The following is a 23,750-nucleotide window of genomic DNA, read 5'->3' on the forward strand; positions in this document are numbered from 1 at the left end:
TGTGTAGTATAATCAGAAGTTGGGCAGAGTGATACCTCCAGCTTCATTCTTTTTTCTCAGGATGGCATTGGGGATTTCGAGTTTGTGCTTCCATACAAATCTGATGACTTTTTGTTCTATTTCTTTAAAAAATGCCGATGGGATTTTGATGGGAATTGCATCAAATCTGTGTAACGCTTTAGGTAATACGGTCATTTTAACTATGTTGATTCTTCCAATCCAAGAACACGGAATATCTTTCCTTTTCTTTGTATCTTCTCCGATTTCTTTTAATAGGGTCTTATAGTTTTCATCATATAGGTCCTTCACATGTTTCATTAAATTTACTCCTAGGCATTTTATTCTTCTTGTTGCAATTGCAAAAGGAATTATTTTTTCCACTTCTTTTTCTGACAATTCATTTTTTAGAGTACAGGAGCACTGTAGATTTTTGAATATTGATTTTGTATCCTGAAACTTTACTGTATGTGCTTATTGTTTCTAGTAGTGTTCTGGTGGAGTTTTAGGGTTTTCTGTATAGAGAATCATGTCATCTGCAAATATAGTAACAGTCTGACTTTTTCATTTCCTATTTCGATGCCTTTTATATCTTTCTCTTGTCTAATTGCTCTCGCTAGGACCTCCACTGTTGTATTGAATAACAGTGACGATAGTGGACAGCCTTGCCTTGTTCCTATCTTTGAGGGAAGGTTTTTAGTTTTTCACCATTCAGCATAATATTGGCTGCGGGTTTGTCATATATTGCCTTTATTATGTGAAGATACTTTTCTTCTCTACCGATTTTGCTAAGTGTTTTGATCACAAATGAATGCTGTATCTTGTCGAAGGCTTTTTCTGCATCTATTGATATGAGCATATGATTCTTATTTGTTAATTTGTTTATGTGGTGTATCACATTAATCAATTCGTGTATGTTGAACCATTCATGTGCCTCTGGGATGAAGCCCACTTGATCGTGGTGTATAATCTTTTTAATATATTGCTGTTTTCAGTTCGCTAGTAACTTGCTTAGGATTTTGCATCTGTGTTCATGAGAGATATTGGTCTCTAGTTTTTTTTTTATTTTGTTTTTTTTGTTTGTTTGTTTGTTTGTTTTGAGTGTTATCTTTACCAGGTTTTGGTATCAGGGTAATATTGGCCTCATAAAATGAGTTGGGAAGTATTGCCTCCTCTGATTTTTTGGAAGGATTTGAGGAGAATAGGTATTAAATCTTCTTGGTAGAATTCACTGGTGAAGCCATCTGGTCCTGGACTTTACTTTTTGGTAGATTTTTGATGATTGTTTCCATTTCCATACTGCTGATCAGTCTAAATAGATTTTCCAGTTCTTCTTGATTCTGTCTAGGAAGGCTGTATTTTTCTAAGTACTGGTCCATTTCTTCTAGGTTATTCAATTTGCTGTTATATACTTTTTCATAGTATTCTTGTACAATCCTTTGTATTTCTGTTGTGTCTGTCATAATTTTCCCCTTTTTGTTTATTTGTGTCCTATCTCTTTTTTTCTGTAGTGAGTTTAGCCAGGGCTTTGTCAATTTTATTAAACATCTCAAAGAACCAGCTTTGTCGTATTTATTTTTTCTATTTTTTTTGTTTTGTTTTTAATTTCATTTATTCTGCTCCAATTTTTATGATTTCTTTCCTTTTGCTGACTTTAGGCTTCATTTGTTTTTCCTTTTCTAGTTTTTTGAGATGAAGTATTAGGTTCTTTATTTGGGCTCATTCTTGTTTTTGGAGGTAGGCCTATAATGATATGAACTTTATCTTTATGATTGCTTTTGCTATGTTCCAAAAGTTTTGATATGTTGTACTATCATTACCATTCATTTATATGTATATCTTGAGCTCTCTTTTTATTTTCTCTGACTCAGTTATTCTTCTGTAGCATGTTGTTTCATCTCAATGTATTTTGGTTATTTCTGCTTTGTTTTTTTGCAGTTGATAACTAGTTTCAAAGCATTATGATCAGAGAATATGGTCGGTATGATTTCAGCTCTCTTCTATTTGTTGAGGCTATCTCTGTTTTCCAGTATGTGGTCGATCCTTGAGAATGTTCCATGTGCACTAGAGAAGACTGTATAAGCAGCTGTATTGGGATGGAAGGCTCTATAAATGTCAATTATGTCCAGTTGGTCTAATGTGTCATTTAAAGATGTTATTTCCTCATTGATTTTCTGTTTGAAATATCTGTCCATTTGCAACATTGGGGTATTCGGTCCCCTATTATGATACTGTTTTAGTCTGTTTCTCCCTTTCATTCTGTTAGTAATTGCTTTACATATTTCACAGCTCCCTGATTAGGAGCATAGATATTAATAAGTGTTATTTCTTCTTGTGCACGATTCCTTTTATCATTATACAGTGTCCCTCAGTATCTTTGTTTACCTTTTTTTATTTTGAAATCTATTTCGTCTGATATTACTACTGCTACTCCCACTTTTCTCTGAATACCATTTGGTTGAAATATCATCTTCCACTCTTTCACTTTGAGTCTATAATTTTGTTTGGAGCTGAGATGTATCTCCTGGAGGCAGCATATGGTTGGTTTTGTTTTTTGATCCATTGTGCAACTCTATGTCTTTTAATTGATGAGTTCAATTCATTTACATTTAGGTTAGTTATTGAAATATGAGGCCTTCTTATAGCCATTTTATCTTTTGATTTCTTGTAGCTCGGTGTTTCCATTTCTTCCTTGTCCTTTTGTTTCTGTTTTCTTTATTTTGGTAGGCTTTTTTGGGTTTTCCCTCTGGTTCTTCTTGTTTTATGTTATATACTTCCATTCTGAATCTTCTCTATGTGGTTACCATTACAAATATGTAAAGGATAGTTTTATATATATATATATACACACACACACACACACACACACACAATTGTCTATTTTCTTCTGCGCGTACCTAATCTCCATTCTCTTTTGTGAATTTGGATCGTTGAATCCTCCTCTTTTCAGTCATTGTTGTCTTAATTTGTCTCTATATATGCTGTATGTTCATTACTATCTTGCTATAGCAATTCTTTTCTTATTGTTTAAGCTTATAATGCCCTGTTCTTTTTAAGGATTGTACTCCTCTGTTTCTATTTGCCTGATGGTCACCTTACTCCTAATTATATGTATTTTTTTTGTCATTTTGTTTTAGGTGAACTGATCCCTTTCAGTATTTCCTATAGTGCAGGCCTTGTAGTGGAGAATTCCCTCAATTTTTGTATGTCTGGACAAGTCTTAATTTCTCCTTCATATCTAAAGGAGAGCTTAGCTGGATACAGTATTGTAGGCTGGTAGTTCCTTTCATTTAATAGTTTGAATATTTGATTCTACTCCTTTCTTCCTTGTAGGTTTTTGCTTAAATTCCGACCATAATCTATTGAGGTTTCCTTTAAAAGTTACCACCTTCTTCTCCTTGGTTGCTCTGAGAATTCTGTCTTTGTCATTGATTTTTGATAATTTTAATACAGTGTGATGAAGGTCTTTTTGGTTGAGATAGTTGGGTGTTTTGTTGACTTCTTGATTTCCAAGCTCTAGCTCATTCTTTAGATTTGGGAAATTCTTGTCAATTTTTTTCTGAAAAGCTTTCTGTCCCTGCTCTCTTTCTTTGCCTTCGAGGATGCCCATTAATCTTAGATTTCCTCTCCTTATTGTATCAGCTAGTTCTTGAATTTTTCTTTCATTATTCCTCATTTTCCGGTTTCTCTCTTCTTCCTTCTGATTTATTTCTAAAGTTCTGTCTTTGATGGCACTGAACCTTTCCTCTATTTGTTCGACTCTATTTCCCAAGCTGCTATTTCATTTTTTAACTCTTGCTGTGTTTTGTTTTGTTTTGTTTTATCTCCAGAAGATCTATTCTCTTCTTTTTGAGGGTTTCAATCTCCTTGCTAAAGAACTCATTCTGTTCATCTAGCTGTTTTTTTCAATTCCTCAAATTGTTGATATGACTTGTTTAGGAACTCACTTAGTTTTTCAGAAGTACCTTCCTTGATTCTCTGTCATTTAAGTCACTTATTTCTATGTCTGTAAGCTTATTTTCTGGAGTTTTTTTTTTCTTTCTGAGATGCCTTGTCATCTCTATTGTTCATGGTGTTTAATGGACTATTTCTCTGCCTGGGCATTAATGGACATGGATTCTGTTTTTTATTTTTTTTCCCATTAATATTTATTATATAAAGGTCTCTCTTTAGCCTGTTGCAAACAGGCACTTTTCTTTTGATTTCCAGTAGATGGTGTCTAAGCCTCTTGGATCCCTGCTTTGTATAAAGGCTTAATAATGTCTTTTATTTTTTTCCTTATAGCTGTTTAATCAAACTCACTACTCTCAGTCTCAGTCCCTGTCTGTGTTAGTGACAGTTTCAGTAGCATTTGCTCAGCTTCCCCTGGGTTCCACGGTGTTTGGTTCTGGAGGATATGGGGTGAGGGGCCATCTGGTTTGGGGGTTGGGGTTGGGCTCAACCTTGGTTTTGCAACTGTGGCTAGCAAAAATCAACTGTTGTTTCTCTGCTGTCCTGCTTTTCTGCTTTCTGCCCTAATGGCTGGGTCTTACTACCAGCCGCGGGGAGCTCACATTACTCCCAGGCAGGGCTGTTCACGGAACTCAACACATCTTCTCCCTCCCCCTCTTCCTGCAGGGAGTGACTGAGAAGGCAGCTTCTTTATTTCTCTCAGTCAACCCCCCGACACCCGGGGTTCTGACCTGTGGTAGCTCTTATGCTCAGATTCCACGCTCAGACGTGCTGGTGTGCAGTTTTGGTGTTTTTTGTTAAGTTTTAGATATTTAGCTTATTTTTGTTTCAAGGGGAGAGATCTGGAGACATCTCTCATTCTGCCATGTTTCTCCAAACTCTCAATTTAGTAATATTTTGTTTAGAATTTTTGCATCTATATTTATTAGAGATATTGGTCTGAAATTTCTTTTTTATGTTGCTCTGCCAGGTTTTAGTATCAGGCTAATATTGGCCTCATAAAATGAGTTAAAATGTATTTGCTCTTCTTTAATTTTTTTGAAAGAGTTTGAGAAAGATAGATATTAAATGTTTGAATGTTTGGTAGAATTCACTAGTGAAGCCATCTGATTCTGGACTTTTACTTTTGTGATGTTTTTTAGAATTGTTTCAATTTCCCTACTCTTGATCAGTCTATTTAGATTTTCCAATTTTTCATAATTCGAACTATGAAGGTTACATATTTCTAAGAACTTGTTCATTTCTTCTTGGTTATCAAATTTAGTGATGTATTGCCTTTCATAGCATTCTTGTATGGTCCTTTGTATTTCTGTGGTATATATTGTAACTTCCCTCTTTCATTTCTGATTTTATTTGAGTCTTTTCTCTTTTTTCCATAGTGATTCTAGCCAGAGGTTTGTCAATTTTATTTATCTTTCCTAAGATAAATAAATTTTATTTAGTTCTTTGTTGCATCAATGTCTTTCTCTTTTTTAATTCTCTATTTTATTTAATTCTGCTCTAATTTTTATTATTTCCTTTGCTCTACCAACTTTGGGCTTCAGTTGTTCTTCTTTTTCTAGTTCTTTAAGGTGACTTGTTAGGTTGTTTATTTGAGATTTTTCTTGTTTTTTGAGGTAGGCCAGTAATGTCATAAACTTCTTTCTTATTACCACTTTGCTGCATTTCCCCAAATTTTAATTTGTTGTATTATCCTCTCTTTTGTCTCTGTATTTTTATTTCTTCTTTTATTTCTCTTTTGACCAAGTCACTGTTTAGTAGCATGTTTTTTAATCTTCACATATTTGTGGGGTTTCCTGCTTTTTTCAGTTGCATTGTGGTTAGAGAATATGCTTGGTATGTTTTCAATTTTAAATTTTTTGTGGCTAGATTTCTATTCCAACATGGTGTCTCCTTTAGAACATTACATGTGCACTAGAAGAAAATGTATACTCTTTTTCTGGTATGAAAATCTCTGTAAACATCTTTGTGTTCATTTGATCTAATGTTCATTAGACCAACACAAATATCTTTATGTTCATTTGGTCACTTAAGGCTGACATTTTCTTATTGTTTTCTGTTTGGATTATCTATCCATAGCCATCAATGGGGGTAATTAGGCCTCCTATTATAATTGTATTTTTGTCAATTTCTCCCTTTAGTTTTTTTTTAGTAGAAACTTTATATATTTCTGTGCTCCCAGTTTGGGTGCATATATATTAATGTGTATGTCTTCTTAATGTATTATCCTCTTTATCATTATCAAATATCCATCTTTGTCTATTCTTACCTTTTTTATCTTGAAATCTATTTTGCCATACACAATTATGGCTATATCTGCTTTCCTCTGGATGACATTTGCTTGGAGTACCGTCTTCTACCATTTCATTTTGAGTCTCAGTTGGTCCGTGCAGCTGAGATGTGTCTACTGCAGGTAGCATATAGTTGGATTTTGTTTTTGTTTTTGTTTTGATCCATGCTGCTACCTTTTAACTGGTGAGTTCGGTATATTTACTTTCAAGGTGGTTATTGATATATGAGAATTTCCTATAAGCATTTAATCTTGTTTTCTGGTAGCTCCATGTTTCTATTGTTTCTTTTCCTTTCTTTCTGCTGTTTGGTGGTATTCTATGATTATTTTTCTTTTTTTCTTTTACATGTCTCACTTCTATATTTTGTGTGTGTGGTTAACAATAGGTTCATGCAAAAGAAAGTTTTATATATTCCTTAGTCCTTTTTCCTCTGATTGCATCTGTGCAAATTTAGTCCTTGAAAACCTTTCCTTTTCATGTTTTTGTTGTCACAAAAGATCCCTTTTATGCTCACAAATTATCCCCTTTATGCTGTGAGTTCATTTCCAAATTGCAATAGCTATTGTCTTCTTTTTAAAAAATATTTTTACTTCCTTTAATCTTTATGTTATATTTGTTTAATACTCTATTCTAAATGCAAGTTGCAATTTCCTGCTTCTCTGTCTGTTAATCATCTTACTTATACTTTTGTATTCTTTTGTCTTTTTGTTTTGAATAGAAGAAAACCCTTCATTATTTCTTATAATGCAAGTCTTGTGGTGGTAAATTACCTCAGGTTCTGTTTGTCTGGAAAAGTCTTATTTTTCCCTCATATCTAGAAGATAACTTTGCTGAATATATTATCCTTGGCTGGTGATTTCTTTCTTTCAATAATTCAAATATTTGATTCCATTCTTTCCTAGCTTGTAGGGTTTATGCTCAAAAAATCAGATGAAAATGTAAGAAGATTTCTTTTATAGGTTACTATCTTTTTTCCCTGACTGACTTAATAATTTTTTCTTGTCACAAATTTTTGACAGTTTTAGCATAATATGCCTGGAGAAGGCCTTTTTAGATTGAGATAATTAGATATTTTGTTAACTTCTTGGATTTGAAGATCCAGTTCACTCCATAGGTTTGGTAAGTTCTTGTTGATTATTCATTTAAGTAGGCTCTCTGTTCCCTTCTCCCTCTCTTCTTTTTCTGGTATACCTATTATTTTTATATTGCTCTTTCAGATAGAGTCAGATAGTTCTCATAGAATGTGAAATGAAAGATTTTTTTTTAACTCTCAATTCTGTCTCTTCTTTTCTCTAGATTTCCATTTTCAATGTCATTTCTAGATTTCCATTTTCAATATCACCATTTCTTTCTTGCATCTACTTTATTCTATTTCCTAAGCTTGGTAGTTCATTCTTTATCTCTTTTAATGAGTTCTTCAGCTCCAGAATTTCTGTTTAGTTCTTAGTTTCCATCTCTTTGGTAACGTAATCCTTTGTTCATTGATGTTCACTGAGCTCATTAAACTGCATTTCTGAGTTTTTTTGTATCTTGTTGAGTTTCTTCAGAACTGCAATCTTTCATTCTCTGTCATTTAAGTCACAATCTTCCATGTCTTTAAGATTTTTTTCTGAAGATTTTAAATTTTGTTTCTGGACTACCTTGTCGCCTTGGTTATTTGTGGTACTTGATGGGTTATTTTTTTCTCTGCCTGGGCATTCATGGGAATGAAATCTGCTTTTTTTTTTTTTTTTTTTTAATTTTGCTTTCCAGTACGCGATGCTGAAGTCCAAGTTTTTACTTTCTCTTACCTGCATTGCTGAGGCTTCCAGAGTCTCAGTGGGGTGATGTTGCCATAGCCATGAAAAATGCTCCTTGTTCCTTGGGGAAGTGGGTGTCCTGTCTATGACCAGGTTGCCTTAGTCTCAGGGTACCATCCCTCTAGGAGAATATAATGGGTGATGGAGCTCCAGGGATATGAGATCCCTGGTGCTATTTCCTGTAACTAGATGCTGCCGGCAGTGCTGTGCTATCCTATATATCCTGGGCACCTCCATTGGGTTTTACTGTGAAGGGTGGAGCAGGGTGGGTGATGGGAGGCCTGCTTGCACTTTTGTGGCTTTGCTGTTTTCCTAGTAATGGAGACTGCCAGATCTCATATGCTACACCTCTGTATCTCTTATATGTTGGATATAAACCTAAAAGCAACAAATGATCAGGACAAACAAACAGAGACTCATGGACATGGCCTATTGACTAGTAGTTACCAGAGCACTATAGAGTAGTGGTTACTAGTGGGGTGGGGGCTGAGGAGGTAGGTAGATAGGGTATAGGGGGTCAGTTATAAGGGGGTAGGAGGAGGGTGAAGTGAGTAAGGGGATCAAATATATGGTAGCTGAAGGAAACTAGACTTTTGATGTTGAACATACATAGAATATACAGATGTCAAATGATAATGTACACCTGAAAATTATGTGATTGCATTAACCAATGTTACCCTAATAAACTTAATTATAAAAAAAAGAAAGGTAACCAAAAGAAAGTTGGTCTAGTGGTACTAATATCAGACAAAATAGATTTTAATACAAAGACTATAATAAAAGACAAAAAGTGCAATATATTATAATAAAAGGGTTAATTCAACAATAAGATATAACATTTGTAAATATTCACACCACCATATAGGAGCACCCAAAAATATAAAACAAATATTAACAAACCTACAGGCAAAATAGACAATGCATAATAATAATAGAGTACTTTAATATTGCACTTACATCAGTGGATAGATTATCTAATAAGAAAATCAAAAGAAAACATTGTCCTTAAATGACATGTTAGACCTGATAGAAGTAAAAAAATATACACAGAACATTTTATCCTAAAACAACAGAGTATATATTCTTGCCAAGTGCACATGAAACATCCTCCATAATGAGTCCTATGTTAGGCCACAAATCAAGTCTTAATAAAGTTAAGTGGATTAAAAGTATATCAATAATCTTTTCTTCTGACCACAGTGGTATGAAACTAGAAATTAATTACAAGAAAAAAAATGGAAAATTCACAAATATGTGGAGGTTAAATAACATGCTATTGAACAACCAATGAGTCAAAAAAATCAAAGGAGATATAAAAAAGGACATTGATACAAATGAAAATAGAATTAAAACATACCAAAATTTACGGGATCCAGCAAAAACAGCTCTAAGAGGGAATTTCAGAATAATGAATGCCTACATCAAGAAACAATAAAAATTTCAAATAAACCACCTAATATTACACCTCAAGGAGCTAAAAAAGAACAAAGACCAAAGGTAGTAGAAGAAAGGAAAAAACAAAGATCAGAGCAGAAATATACAAAATAGAGACTTAAAAAACAATAGAAAAGATTAATGAAACTTAGAGCTGTTTTTGAAAAAGAAATGATATTGACAAACCTTTGGCTAGACTTACCAAGAAAAAAAAAGGAACTCAAATAAATAAAATTAGAAATGAAAAAGAATACATTACAATTGATACCACAAAAATAAAAAGGATCATGAGACTACTATGTACAATTATGTACCCCCCAAAATGACAACCTGGAATAAATGTATAAATTCCTAAAAGGTTGTATAATTTTAAAAAACTGAATCATGAAAAGATAGAAAATCCGAACAGAATGATTACTAGTAAGAAGATTGAGTCAGTAATCAAAAACTTCCTAACAAACGTCTAAATAAATTTGCAGGACACAAAACCAGTATATAAAAATCCATTATCTTTCTATACACTAATAACTATCAAAAAGAGAAATTAAGAAAATGATTCCATTTACAATTGCATCTAAAGAGTAAAATACCTCAGAATAAATTTGACCAAGGAAGTGAAAGCCATGTACCTTGAAAACTAGAATATATTGATAAAAGAAATTCAGGAAGACACGAATAATGGAGAGATATTCTGTGCTCATGAATTGGAAAAACTAATATTGTTAAATATCCTCTTGCAACCACACAAAAATTATAACAAAACTACAGAGCAACTAGCAAGCAGAATAGCCTGAGGTCTGGCTGAACAGAAGACCTACAACTAAAGACAAAAATAAGAGGAGTGGTAGAGAGGCAAAACAAGCTGGTCCCACATAACTGTGTGGCAATGAAGAATTGGGAGGTTTATCTTGGCTGCAGAGACCTTTCCTCCACCTAAGGAGCAAGGGGTCCCAGTCACACACTGGGCTCCCCAGCCCAGGGTTTCAGTGGTGGGAAGAGAAGTCCTCACAACCTCTGGCTGTGAAAAACCAGTGAGACTGTGGCTGAGTAAGGTGGAGGACTGCAGGAGTCACAAGCATTTCTCTTAAAGTGTCCATGCCTGGGCTTACTAGGTGATGAATTCAGTCCCTCTAAGCTCCAGCGCTGGGGCAGCTACTTGAGAAGCACTAGGGAAATACAGGGAGACACAGAGTTGTTAGACTTCAGGGTGAGGATCAGAGGGGCAGCATTCTCCCAGACAGAAGTGCCAGCAGTATCCATTGTTCCCTGATTGAACCCTCTCCCCTCTCAGTGTGCTGATGCAAGGACTGCCTTAGCTGAGTTGCCATCAAACTGAATAAGACAAGTTGCTCTGCCCATAGGATTCCCTGAGACTCTGCTTATCCTGCTTGTGGAACTACCCAAGCCACTTGCAGTGGCTTTTTCCATACGAATGGCCTGTCCTGGCTCTTGCCGTGACTTTCCTAAAATCTCTCAAAGTTTCACAAAACACAAAGAAGCAGCATCTGGCCTTGGCATGCCCTATACTTCTTGCTGAACAGCCCCAAGCTCTGTACCAGCAGCAGCCAGCCTTGGTTTCTGATTTGACTTCTCCAAGTACCTATAAGCCAAGAATGGATGGCAGCCACCTTGGAATTTTTGATGACTCTTATCAGGTGGCCCCAGAGGTTCACAGGCTGCAGCTGAACTTGGACTGTACCACTGGGCCCCACAGGATACCTACTACATAAAGCCACTCTATTTAGACCAGGAGACTTTGGAGCCCTACCTAATACATAGAAACAAACACAGGGAAGTAGCCAAATTGGAGAGACAAAGAAGCATGTCCCACATGAAAAAAAAAAACAGAACAAAACTCCAGAAAAATAGCTCAACAAAATGGAGACAAGCAGTCTAACAGACACAGAGTTCAAAACACTGGTTATAAGGATGCTCGATGAACTTAGGGGAAGAGTAAATGAACTCAGTAAGAACTTTGACAAAGAGATAGAAAACATAAAAACGGAGATAGAAAACATAAAAAAAGAAAAGGAGCAACAAAGGTTAAAGACAAAGAGAGATACTTCAAAGCAGCAAGAGAAAAGCATCTACTTATCTACAAGGGAGCATCTGTAAGACTGTTACATGATGTCTCAACAGAAACTCTGCAGGCCAGAAAGGATTGGCACTAAATATTCAAAGTGATGAAAACCCAGGATCTACAACCAAGTTTATTCTACCCAGCGAAGCTATCATTTAGAATCTAAGGAGAGATAAAGAGCTCCCCAGACAAGAAAAAGCTAAAGAATTTCATCAACACCAAATCAGTATTACAGGAAATGTTAGAGAGATGAAGAAGAAAGAAGAAAGAAGGGGGAGGAGGTAAAGAAGAGTCAAAACTATAAATAATAAAATGGCAAGAACTACACATCTATCAACAATTACTTTAAATGTAAATGGATTACATGCTCCAGCCAAAAGATAGAGTGGCTGAATGGATAAGAAAACAAGATCTTTACATACGCTGCCTACAAGAGACTCACTTCAGATCAAAAGACACACAGAGATTAGAAGTGAAGAAATAGGAAAAAAATATTTCCTAAAAATGAAGATTAAAGAAAAAGCTGGGACAGCAATACTTATACCAGACAAAGTAGACTTTAACACAAAAGCTAAAGTAAAAAACAAAGAAGAACACAAATAATCCCATTTCTGGGTATTTATCCAAAGAAACCCAAAACTCTACTTCAAAATGACATGTGAATTCATATGTTCATTGCAGCATTATTTACAATAGCCAAGATATGGAGGCCACCTGGGTGTCCATTAATGGATAACTAGATAAAGAAGAGGTGGTACATATAAACAGTGGAATATTGCTCAGCTATAAAAAAGAATGGAAATCTTGGCATCTACAACAACATGGATGAACCTATAAGGGTACTGTGCTGAGTGGAGTAAATCAGACAGAGAAAGAAAAATGCCATGTAATTTTACTTACATGTGGAATCTAAAGAACAAAATAAAGGAACGAACAAAACAAAAACACACTCATAGATGCAGAAAACATTTTGATGACTGCAAGATGATGGGATTGTAGGGTGTGGGTGAGCAAGGGGAAGAGATTAAGAAATACAAATTCGTAGTTACAAAACAGTCCTGGGGATGTAAAGTATAGCATAAGGAATATAGTCGATAATATTGTAATAACTGTGTATGGTGTCTGATAGGTACTAGATTTATTGGGGTGGTCATTTTTAAGTAAAATAAGTGTTAACCACTATGTTGTACACCTGAAACTAATATAATATTGTTGATCAACTATAATTTAAAAAATAAAATTTGTTAAAAAATAAAACAAGATGTGGTACCCCTGGAAACTATTAGTCTTGAATAATTCAACAAAATTATCTCTCCTTAAATAGCAATTATAAAGCTGAATAAAATTGTCAAAAACAATAATTCCAGCCATCTAATAAATGAACCAAAAACATAATAAACTAAGAAGTGATCATTTAAGAAAGATGCTGCACTGCAGGAAAGAACAATTTAAGCCTGTGTCATTCTTGCCAATGACTATTAACAATCCTCTAATCTCAAGCTCTATTATGATGATACTTCAATCTGTTGGGAAAGCAATGAGAACCAGCCACTGTGCTGTCACTATTATAGGGACCCACATAATTCAGAGCATTTTCAGTCAAAGTAGTGATATTTGATGGCAAACAAACAAGATGGATCAGCAGCTCTGCTAGTCTCAGCAGAGTCCAGACTATGCCTAAACCACCTACACTTACTAATGATAGAGTGCATTATTAGTCCATGTGTAGAGGAGATTCGGTCAGAAAGTGTATATAGCTGGGGAAAAGTAAGCACCAGAAAAGTACTGAAAAGATTTTGTATTTTGAATGCATGCTCCAGTCTAGACACAGATCCGTCAGCAAAGAATGGATGCCACACTGGATCAACCTCAGACAGCTGATAGCTAAATACTACATATGCAGAAAAAGTAGTGATTCCTGGGAAGCTATGCATAAAGATAAAAACAAGAGAAAATATTGGAGCAGAGACATCTACGACCACACATTGCTGAAAGAATCATAAATTTAGTTTAGGAAAGTTATTAATAAACAAAACATAGAGCGATGTCAGCAGCATGGTGGCGTGAGAGAACCTCAATGTCACTCTCCATGAAGTTACAAGTTGGACAGCTATAATTCAACAAAGGATTCCCTGCTAGACACAAAAACATATTTAAGAGATCTTCACACTGAGACATCTGAAGGTGGGCATATCTGAGAAAATAGGGAGGAGGGAAAGGGAAAGTATAGAAGGGTACCACAAATGCAGTCCAGAGCTTACTGTGGCCCCAGCAGACTCAGTAGCCACGATGGTGTTGGGTTACAGCATGCATACTCTGCAGCCCTAAGAAACACAGGGGTAGAATTAACATTCCTGCCTGAGTGGCCAGCACACACTGTGGCTAAACCCACTGACAGGAGCATAGTATTCTTGTATGATCCTTTGTATTTCTGCGCTGTCAGTCATAATTTCCCCTCATTCATCCCTGATTTTGTTTATTTGTGTCCTTTCTCTTTTTTCTTTAGTGAGTCTAGCCAGGGGGTTGTCAATTTTATTCACCTTCTCAAAGAACCAGCTCTTTGTTGCATTTATTTTTTCTATTGTTCTTTTGTTTTCAATTTCATTTATTTCTGCTCTAATTTTGATGATTTCTTTCCTTCTGCTGACTTTAGGCTTCATTTGCTCTTTTTCTAGTTTTTAAAGATGAAGCATTAGGTTTATTTGGGCTCGTTCTTGTTTTGGGAGGTAGGCCTGTAATGATATGCACTTTCCTCTTATGATCACATTCGCTGTGTCCCAAAAGTTTTGATATGTTTTACTATCATTATCATTTGTTTCTATGTATCTCTTGATGTCTCTTTTTATTTCTTCTCTGACCCAGTTATTCTTCAGTAGCATGTTGTCTCATCTCCATGTATTTGTGATTCTTCCCACTTTCTTTTGGCATTTGATCTCTCGTTTCAAAGCATTATGATCAGAGAATATGGTTGGTATGATTTCAACTCTCTTATATTTGTTGAGACTATCTCTGTGTCCTCGTATGTGGTTGATTCTTGAGAATGTTCCATGTGCACTAGAGAAGAATGTATAAGCAGCTGTATTGGGGTGGAAGGCTCTGTAAATGGCAATTATGTCCAATTGGTCTAATGTGTCATTTAAGGATGTTATTTCCTCATTGCTTTTCTGTGTGCATGATCTGTCATGTCCCCATTGTGATGTTTTGATCTGTTTCTCCCTTTAGTTCTGTTAGTAATGGCTTTACATATATCGAGGTGCCTGATTGGGAGCATAGATATTAATAAGTGTTATTTCTTCTTGGTGCATGATTTTCTTTATCTTCATGAAGTGTCCTTCAAGATCTTTCTTTACCTCTTTTATTTTGAAGTTTATTTTGTCTGATATTAGTACTGATGCCCACATTTCTCTGAATGCCATTTGGTTGAAATATCATTTTCCACCCTTTACTTTGAATTTATATTTTTCTTTGGAGCTGAGATGTATCTCCTGGAGGCAGCATATGGTTGAGTTTTGTTTTTTGATCCATTTTGCAACTCTGTGCATTTTTATTGATGAGTTCAGTTCATTTACATTTAGGATGATTATTGAAATATGAGGTCCTCTTACAGCCATTTTCTTTTGTGTTCTCTGGTAGCTTGGTGTTTCCATTGCTTCCTTGTCCGTGTATTTTTGTTTTCTTTATTTTGGTAGGCTTTTGTGGATTTTGCCTCTGGTTCTTCTTGTTTCATGTTATGTATTTCAGTTCTGAATCTTTGGTGTGTAGTTACTGTTATGGATATGTAAAGGATAATTATATATATACAGTCATCTATTTTCTTCTGTGTGTGACTTATTTCCATTTTCTTTTGTGAATTTAGATCTTTGAATCCTCTTCTTTTCAGTCATTATTGTCTCAATATGTCCTTATGTATGCTGAACGTTCGTTACTATCTTCTTATAACAATTCACTTATTATTTAAGCTATAATGCCCTGCTCTTAATAAGGGTTGCGTCTACTTGCCTGATAGTTACTTTACTCCTAAATATGTATTTTTGTTGTTGTTGTTATTTTGTTTTAGGCGAGCTGACCTCTTTCATCATTTCCTGTAGTGCAGGTCTCATAGTGGAGCATTCTTTCAATTTTTGTATGTCTGGAAAAGTCTTAATTTCTCCATATCTAAAGGAGAGCTTAGCTGTATACATTATTCTAGGCTGGTAATTCCTTTCACTTAATAGTTTAAATATTTGATTCCATTCCTTTCTGGCTTGTAATTTTGCATAATGGGTTTCCCTTTATAAGGTACCGTTTTCTTAGCCCTGGCTGCCCTGAGGATTCTATCTTTGTCACTAATCTTTGATAATGTTAATACAATGTGTCTAGGCAAAGGCCTTTTCAGGTTGAGGTAATTGGATGTTCTGCTGACTTCTTGAATTCCAAGCTCCACCGCCCCTTTGAGAATTCCCATTATTCTTATGTTTCCTCTCCTCATGGTATCAGCTAGTTCTTGTATTTCTCTTTCATTGTTTTTCTTTCTTTGGTTTCTCTCTTCTTCCTTCTGATTTATTTCTAGATTTCTGTCTTCGACATCACTGATCCTTTCCTCCATTTGGTTGACTCTATTTCCCAAGCTTGCTATTTCATTTTTCATTTCTTGCAGTGTGTTCTTCATCTCCAGAAGTTCTATTTGGTTATTTTTGAGAGTTTCAATCTCCTTCCTCTGCTCATGTAGTTGTTTTTTCAATTCCTGACATTGTTAGTTTGAGTTGTTTTGGATCTCACTGAATTTTTTCAGAAGTACCATCCTGAATTCTCTGTCGTTTAAGTCGCATATTTCTATGTTTGTAAGCTTATTTTCTGGAGATTTTTCTCTTTTTTTTCTGAGATGCCTTGTCACCTTGGTTGTTCATGATGTTTAATGGATTATTACTCCACCTGGGCATTAATGGAAGTGTATTCTATTGTTTTTCCAGAAAGAAGATTTATTAAACAAAGGTCGCTCTTTAGCCCGTTGCAAAGAAAGCACTTTACTTTTGGTTTCCAGGATGTGGTATCTAAGCTTCTTGGATCCCTAACAGTTTTGGTATAGTTTGCTCAGATTCCCCTGGGGTTCTGTGGTGATTGGTCTAGGAGGGTATGCGGGGAGAAGCCCTCTGTGTTGGAGGTTGCAGACTGTGGCTCAGCCTTGGTTTTGTAACCTTCGCCAGCAAAAATCAACTGTTGTTCCTCTGTGGTCCTGGCCTGCTTCTCTGTTTTGTGCCGTGATGACTGTGCCCTGCAGCCGGCTGGCCACAGCTCACAGCTTTCCAAGGCAGCTATTTAGGGAACTTGTGGCAGGAGTCACACTCCTTCTCCCCTCCCCGTCCTCCTGCAGGGAACTCCAGAGGCCGGGATAGGTAGCTTCAGTCTCAGTAGCGTTTGCTCAGATTCCCCTCGGGCTCCAAGGTGATCAGTCTCCGAGGGTATGGGAGGAGGAGCCCTCCGGGTTAGAGGTTGGGAGCTGTGGCTCAGCCTCGGTTTTGCAACCAGGGCTGGTAAAAATCAGCTGTTGTTTCTCTGCAGTCCCACCTCGCTTCTCTGCTTTCTGCCTTGATGACTGCGCCCTTCAGTCGGCTGCTTACAAGCCTGGCACTTCTAGGCAGGGTTGTTCAGGAAAGTCGCTGAGCCTTCAGCCCTCCCCCTCCTCCTCCAAGGAGATCCGAAGGCTGTGAGAGGCAGCTTCTTTATTACTCCCAGTTCACCGCTTGACACCCGGAGTTCTGACCTGTGGTAGCTCTTATGCGCAGATCCCATGCTCAGACGTGCTGGTGTGCAGTTTGGGTGTTTTTTGTTGAGTTTTACATGTTCAGCTTATTGTTGTTTCAAGGGGAGAGCTCTAGGGTTGTCTCACACTCTGCCATGTTTCCTGGTTCTCTTTTGGTTTCCATTGCATGGAATATCTATTGCCATTCTTTCATTTTCAGATGTGTTCTCACATGTAAAGTAAGTCTCTTGTAGGCAGCATGTAAATGGTTTTTGTTCTTTTTTTTTTTTTTAATCTATTCTGCCACTCTATTTCACTTGGAGAATTTAGTCTATTTACATGTATGTTAATTATTAATAGGTAAGTACTTATTGCCATTTTGTTAATTGTTTTCTGGCAGTTTTGTAGTTTCTCTTTCTCCTTTCTTTTCTTGTTCTTTGTGGTTCGATGATTTCTTTAGTGGTATTATACTTATTTACTTTTTTTTTGTATATCTACTGTAAAAATTTGCATTATCATTACTATGAAGTGTACATATATATAATCAGTCTAATTTAACTCTATAAAAACTTAAGTTTGTTTACATTTTTACTACTTCCACAAGTTTTATGTTTTCAAAGTCACATTTACATCTTTTTATTTTATGTTTTTTATTTATTTTAGTTAGTTATTTTTACTACTTTTCAAGACTTCATATTAGCTTTAAAAGATTAATTCACTACTTTACATTTATCTTTTCAATGAGATTTATTCTTTCATATATTTTCTTGTTATTAATTAGCACTCTTTCTTTTCAGCTTAAAGAAGTCTCTAACATTTCTTGTAAGGCTGGTTTAGTGGCGATAAACTTTAACTTTTGCTTGTCTGGAAAACTTTATCGCTCCTTCAATGCTAAATGATTGCCAAGTAGCGTATTCTTATTCGGAGGTTTTTTTTTTTTTTCTTTCAACACTTTGAATATATCATGCCACTCCCTTCTGGACTGTGAAGTTTATGCAAAAAAAATCTGCTAATAGTTTTATAGAGGGACCCTTGAATATAATAAGTTGTTTTTCTCTTGTTGCTTTAAGATTCTCTCCTTGTATTTAACTTGGCATTTTAATTATAAAGTGTCTTGAAGTGGATCTCTTTAAGTTCCTCGTACTTGGAGCTCTCTGGGCTTCCTGGATTGGGTATCTATTCTTTCCCAAAAGTTAAGAAAGTTTTCAGCCATATTTCTCCAAATAGGTTTTCTGTTTCTTTCTCTGTTTTGTCTCCTTCTGGGACAATTTTATGCAAATGATAGGCCACTTAATGTCATCCCATAAGTCCTTTAAGCTATCTTCACTTTTTTTCATTGTTGTTTCTTTTTGCTACTCTGATTGGGTGAGTTCCACTGCCTTGTTTTTGAGTCGATTAATATATTTCTTCTATTTCAACTAGTCTGTTGTTGAATCCCTCTAGTGTATTTTTCAGTGCAGTTATTATATTTTCCAGCTCTATAACTTTTATTTAGAATTTTCTTATATTTTCCCTCTCTTTGTTGATGTTCTTACTGTGTTCATACATTCCTGTTCTGAATTCATTACTATTACTTTGAACTTGAACATTGACTGGGTCAAGAGGTGTCCACTGGGCATTAGCTGAAGAAATCAGGGCACCAGGAACTTGTAAAAAATCCCTTCTGGGAGATATTGGTGCTCTGATATGTGGCAGAGGGCAACTATGAATATGGTACCCACAAGCTACAGCAAGGCAGAGGAGTGTTTAACAATGGAGCCCACCAGTCTATCCCCATAGAGTGTTCCAGCAGACTCTCAGATGTGTATATTAAATTGGATGACTACCCTTAGGCCAATGCTTTAATATATGCTAATTGGCTTCTTTCATTTAAAGTCTTGGCATGATTGGCTGCTCTTGCACTGAGCCCTGGGGTGGGTAAATCTGAGCATACAAGGTCTTTTAAAGTCATTTCTCAGATCAGTATAGTCTTGTGGGTCTTCTGAATGAGAGGTCCACTGGTTATCAAAGCTAGATGTTTTGGGGGCTTGTCTCAGGTGCAGGTCTTAAAAGTTGGGGTGCCTCAGGGAGAAGCTCCAGATTTTGAGATCCCTCCTGATTAAAAGTCACAGAGGGTAGAGTTTGTGGCAAAATTTGTTGCAGTCTCTCCTACCTGCTTTGATGTGTTTTCTCATATGCTTGATGTGTCATAATTGTCTTGTCGGCCTTTACTTTTTTTCATAGGACACTGTTCCATACGTAACTGTAGCATTGGTGTGTCTGTAAGAGGAGGTGATTTCAGAACTTCCTATGTTGCCATCTTGTACTGGAACCTCAACAGTGTAGTTTTTTAATGTTTCTATTTCTATTTTCTATACTTTAAGACTTTGAATCTAGAAAATCATTAACTCTACGTGTGGAAATAAATGAAAACCAACCAAACAAGAACACACAAAGGCTCTTTTTTCAGAGCTCACTTTAGCCTAGAGTCAGCCACCATTACTTACATCAGGCAGAGACCCAAAACCTATCAGGGGAAAGCTTTATAGTGGATAAAAGAAACTTCAGGTATGCCCTGAGTGGAGGCTGTTGCCACTAGGAAGCTGGTAGCATTTCCCTAGAAGTAGACAGTTCTATGTAACTTGTTAGGGAAGCATATTTAGATTTCTCTGGTTGGTCCTAAGTTGAAAGCAGCAAGAACAATTAAGGAAGTTGTTAGTTATTAATCAAGTTCTTGTCCTTCTGGGACAAGGGTTATGTAGATTTTTGTTCAGCTTTCTGTATTGTTGCTAGAGATAGCAGTTTGACTTCCTACAAGTGTGAGTGACAGCAGGATGATTTCCATATAGATATGAGATTGATCTTGTTGGCTAGTGGTTGCAGGTTGTGGGTCAGAGTTCTGCTTTTATATATAGTCTAGCCATTGTGCATTTGTTTATTTAGTATCTCACAACTTATTTCCTTCACAGAGAAAGTTGTGATAACTGAGCATCTTTGCATTCTCTGTCATCTATGCCTACATTTTGTTCATATAAAACATAACTTAATGCAAATAATCTACAATTTTAGCACTGTCTTGTTGATCTTGGGACCTTAAACTCACCACAATTGTGGTGAAGATAAGTGATTTATCGTTGCCCTATCTTCTTTAAAAATGCACCCAGGAAAATTCTAAGTGGAGGCTTGCCCTGACAAGAATGATCCACTCTCCCTTTTGATTGAAGCTATGAGTTTAATCATGAAAAGGATTTTTACCTGTAGCTATTTCAATATTCTATTCTGATATTTCTTAGACCTTATCTTAACTCCATCAACAGATGTGGCTCATGAGAATGTGGTAGGCTTTCCCTGTTGAAATTATTTAACTTACACTTAACTTTTAATTGTGCTTCAGCGTGCGTGCGCGTGCGCGCGCGCGCACACACACACACACACACAAATACATCATTAATGGGTAAGGAAAGAAAAATTAGCCCCATAATTTGTCTTTATTAGAGACAAATATATTGCTAAGGATTAAAGTTTTGGTAAAAGCTAAATTCCTTTTCTTCTGTTTTTTTTCTATGAACTTGTTTTTGATTTCACAGACATCAGGGCGCCGATGAGATATGAGAATTTGCTAGTGTGTAATTATCAGAGCTAACTACTGATATCAGAGTCACTGTACTCTGGCAGCGTCTAGTCACAAAGTCTCCAATAAAGAAAGAGGCCTAACCCAGGCTGTTGGGACACATGTTCCACCCTAACTCCTTCTCACAAGAAAATCTTTCCTAAGGAAACACTTCTCCAGGAGTTTCAATTTGTTTTTTTCACTCTTGTTTCTGTGAGATTTCTCCCAAGACAAATATTTTACATTTAATGACCTCTACTGCCTCAGAATTCACAGGACATATATATTACTAGTTTCACTTATTGAGCTTCTCCTTCTTGAAAACTATCATTCACTTTTATGTTTTGTCCCTCCAAACTAAACAAAAAATGGACTGGCAGCCCCAGGCCTCTCTGGAGATGAGATCATTGGGGGTGATCTAAATCTTTCATTGCCCCAGTGACTCTGAGGGGACCTCAGTTCTTTCTGCTGACACAGTAAAGAATTACATAAAGTCTTGGAGGATTTGTTAGGGGGACATTGAGAACAACTGACAAAGACCTTGATAAGAAGTTGGCAGTCACCCCTGATGAAGGACGTGGGTCATTTGGGAAGTCTGAGACTTTGGTATAATGATTTCTATAGCCTAAAAGGAAGAAGTTATAATTATGTGAATATAGGCTGAGAAGCTTTTCTTAAAAGTCTAAGCAGATGGTGCCCAGTTGCAAAAATTGAAAGAGAATCTGTATAGTTATGAAGGCCACTGAACACTTAGGTTTTGCTGAGTTAAGATTTACTTTATGCTACAAATGTGGATATAGTAGTTCCCCCCACTTTTATTTTTTGCCTTTTCATCCATGCTTCCTTTGCTATATTTTTCTCTGCTACATTCTCCTTGTGTTACTCTCAACAATTCCCCAACTTTCATTTTCACTTCTCTACCAGCAACTTTTGGGCACCAGAGGAATTAGTTTAGCTTTTTCTTTTTTTTTTCTATTGAAGCAAAAGCTGGGTATTCTGACTCACAGAGAGAGACCCTGGATGTAGGCACCTCCCTAAACTCTTGGTTTTTCTCTTTTTACCCTAGACTAGTACAAGAGCAGCATTTCAACTCTCTGTCTCTAAATGCTGTTGGTCATTCTCCACAGGTAGAGAATGGACCAGAAGGGCTCATCAGCCGTCACTGCTCTCATGATCTGCCTGAGGCCCTGGAGCCTGCATACCAACTCATCTGAAATTGTTGAATATGTGGTCATTTGTTTATTTCTTTATTTCCTTCTGATATGACTGATTGGATTCCAGATGCCTGGCTGTTCCTATGAAGCACTTCTCAACTGGCCTGGATCCATAACTGTGGCCTCTCATGACATGTGGCAATGGTGAGCTCTTCTTTAGTTTGCTCGTCTTTACCCTACCTGATTCCTGGATGAAACTGGACCCTCCCTCCCTGAAAACATCTGGCAGGTGCCTGCCCAGGTGAAAGTTTCATTCAGCCCTGGGTCTCGGTCAGAAAGTTCTCAGTCTCATATCTCTTTTTTTCCCATGAAGTCCAAGACTATAAGCAGGAGGCAAGGACAATGCTCACCCAGAATTTTGCACATTCTATAGAAATAACTGCATTTGAAACCTATAATTGCTTAGAAACAGGATGGCATAAACAAATTTGTTCTCATAATGATGACTTATTTATAGCCATTTCTGGTTTTGGGTATTGTTTATAGCTGATATGAAGATGATGGGCATGAAGAGATAGAATGTACTCACCATTTCTTCCAAACTGCTTTTTAAAAAAAGTATTCTAATATTTATCTAAGTATAAGAGAAATACTTAATAATATTATTTAATAATACTTAATAATATTTAATACTTAATAATGTTTTCTAAACTTTATCATAATTGTTATACCATTATACACATTAAGAATTTACTCTATTAGAATCTTTGGAAACATGGCGGAGTGAGAGGCATCCCTAGATGTCTCCCCCTTGAAACAACAATAAGCTGAACATCTAAAACTCAACAAAAACACCCAAACTGCACACCAGCACGTCTGAGCGTGGGATCTACACATAAGAGCTACCACGGGTCAGAATCCAAGGTGTCGGGTGGTGGCCTGGGAGAAATAAAGAAGCTGCCTCTACCAGTCACTGAAGGTCCCTGCAGGAAAAGCGGGAAAGGAGAAGGAGCAGCCAGTTCCTGCAACAAGTTCCCCAAACAGATCTGTCTTGGAAGGCTGCAGGGCCTGGTCATCAGGGCAGAAAACAGAGAAACGGGACAGAACCACAGAGGAATAACAGCTGACTTTTGCTAGCTGCGGTTGTAAACCAAGGCTGGGCTGCAGCCCCCAATCCCAAATCCAGAGGGCGCCTCCTCCCATATCCTCAGAGACCAATCACCACGGAGCCCCAGGGGAATCTGAGCAAACACTGCTGAGACTGTCACTGACACTGACAGGGACTGAAACTGAGAGTAGCAAGGGTGATTAAATATCTACAAGAAAATTTAAAAAGTGTTATTAAGACTTTATACAAAACAGGGATCTAAGAGACTTAGATACCACCTACTGGAAACCAAAGGAAAAGCACCTTCTTTGCAGCAGGCTAAAGATAGACCTTTATATAATAAATCTTCTTTCTGGAAAAACAGTAGAATACACCTCCATTAATGCCCAGGTGGAGAAATAGTCCATTAAACACCATAAACAACCAAGGCATCTCAGAAAAAAAAGAGAAAAATCTCCAGAAAATAAGCTTACAAACATAGAAATATGCGACTTAAACGACAGAGAATTCAGGATGGTACTTTACTTCTGAATCAGTGAGATCCAAAACAACTCAAACTAACAATGTCAGGAATTGAAAAAACAACTACATGAGCAGAGGAAGGAGATTGAAACTCTCAAAACAAAAA

Source organism: Pteropus alecto, unplaced genomic scaffold (assembly GCF_000325575.1).
Source record: "Pteropus alecto unplaced genomic scaffold, ASM32557v1 scaffold84, whole genome shotgun sequence".
Taxonomy (NCBI): Eukaryota; Metazoa; Chordata; class Mammalia; order Chiroptera; family Pteropodidae; genus Pteropus; species Pteropus alecto.